Raw genomic sequence first — 2,290 nt, forward strand, 5'->3', positions numbered from 1 at the left:
ATCACCAAGGAAGTCAGGACTGGAACTCAAGCAGGTCAGAAAGCAGTAGCTGATGCAGAGGCCATATTCAGACTCTGAGGGCTATACTCAGACTCTGAGGTCTGGTGTGGAACTTACACTGGCTGGCTGGTAGGCAGGAAGAGCTTTAATACTGGAGGCCACAAACTTCACCTTGCCTTGGAATTGGAGGCTTAATCCAGTTGAAAGAAACTTCTGGGAACAGTAATCATAATATTTGGCTCTAATGTATTTCCATTACCCCCAAGAAGTTGATCAAAGGTTGACTAAAGAAGAACTGTATTTTAAATAGACAGTCACCTGTTGGCTGGTTTCTAAATTTGAAAGGCTATCTGATTATCTATGCTGCTGTTATGCAGCAACCTCTCCATATTTAAATGTATTTAACTCTTAAATGTGCTACTCACCAACAATGAAATGGATGCTTATAAAAATTATTGAAAAAACCATGGGGAAAAAGAATTTAATCTGTTTCACAACAATGTAAATATATGCAACATCACTGAACCCTGTACTTAAAATCTATATGAATAAAAAGAGAGAGAGAGAAAAATCTGTATGAACAATATACAACTGTTATCTAGAGACAGGCAATACTTGAGGCAACTCATATCATACCNTTTTCTGAATATTAGCTTAAGAATGACTTAGTTGTTTAATCTAATAAATATTTGAAAACAAAAAAGTTTATAATCCTCTCATCTCTTCTTAGCAGAATTAGCCAGACACTTTCTAACATTTTTCGCAAAGACGACATAGATGAAAATGAATAGCATATTCTATAAAGAAAAAGGGAGATGAGAAGAAAGGGCTGAGGGCAGGAGTTTAGAGTGCCCACAGTGGCCTCCTAACACTGCCCGGTACTTACTGTATCCACACTGGCTTCCTGACAGTGCCCCAGAGCTTACTGTGCCAACACTGGCTTCCAGACAATGCCTAGATCTTATTGTGCCCAAAGTGGTTTCCTGACAGTGCCCCAGAGCTTACTGTGCCCACAGTGGCTTCCTGACAGTGTCCAGAGATTTCTGTGCCCACACTGGCTCCTGACAGTGCCTCAGCGCTGCCATCCATGGACACTGTTTTTACTCCAGAGCCTGCTGCTCTATTGCACTGTTCGTTTTCCCAAATGACTTACTCTGATCTTTCAAACGCCTGATGCCCTTGTCCNGCATGACATGTGGATGGCTGGGAATGACTGTGCAAATGAGCAGAGCAAATTAGCTCCACCTTGGAGCAGAAGTCAAAACATCCATGCAGACAGGTTTCAAGGATCTACCAGTTGGTAGACAAAATACAGGGTGCATTGCATTCTATGTTGGAGACATGAAGGTGGAGGGTGCTGGTACTGACAGGAATCCCACATTTGAGGCACTGGGCACTTTAACAGTCACTATTCCTTTGAATCAGGCTTTATGTGGGAGCTCCCTTGAGGGATCTGAATTGCTGTGTGGGATAAATCCATGCTTGGAAATCAGATGGCTACTGGTAAGTTACACATTCGTCTGCAAAAATGAAGTAGCCTGTACCAGGACTACCACTCGGCTTAAAAAATAGGAGCCATAGAGGAACCGGAAGAGAGACTTGAACATCCTTCTTAGAATGCCCTGTCCCATGGGGCTGCTTCACAGATTACATCCTCTNAAATGTCAAATCTAAAGCTGTTACTGCCCCCAAGTAAAGACTCAGGAAAACATCATAGTTTGCAAAACACTTAAATAAAGTATAGTAAGCACTTAGGTAGTTTGAACTCAAAGTACTCATAAAGTAAAAGAATAGTCTCCATTCTTGAATACTTACTTACACTAAAAGCCCAGCCTCCCTCTAAATTATTGTGCTTGTTCCTAATTCTTATGCCAACCATATCATTATAACTTCCATCTATGTTAGTAGCGAGTGAACTGATAAAATATAAACATGAAAAAGGTGATCTGTATCTTTATATAAAAACGAGGTCAAAATTCTTAGACTCAATAGAAAAATTGACCTTGAAAATACTACTGGGGCCAGGGCCAGTGAAAAGGCTAAAAGAGTAAAGGCACTTCCAGTGCACCCGATCCTGGCACCCACATGGTGGTAGAAGAGAACTGATGGCTACAACTTGTCTCGACCTCCACACATGCACTGGCATATCACATGCATGCACACATGCAAGCGTGCGCATGAGCACACACACACACACACATGCACACACAGACACACACAGAGTAAAAATGTGATGTTGAAGCCATTTTACACTGTATACACATTTTTGAGTGATGTTTTAGACATATGT

This window comes from Mus caroli, chromosome 6 (assembly GCF_900094665.2).
Source record: "Mus caroli chromosome 6, CAROLI_EIJ_v1.1, whole genome shotgun sequence".
Classification (NCBI taxonomy): Eukaryota; Metazoa; Chordata; class Mammalia; order Rodentia; family Muridae; genus Mus; species Mus caroli.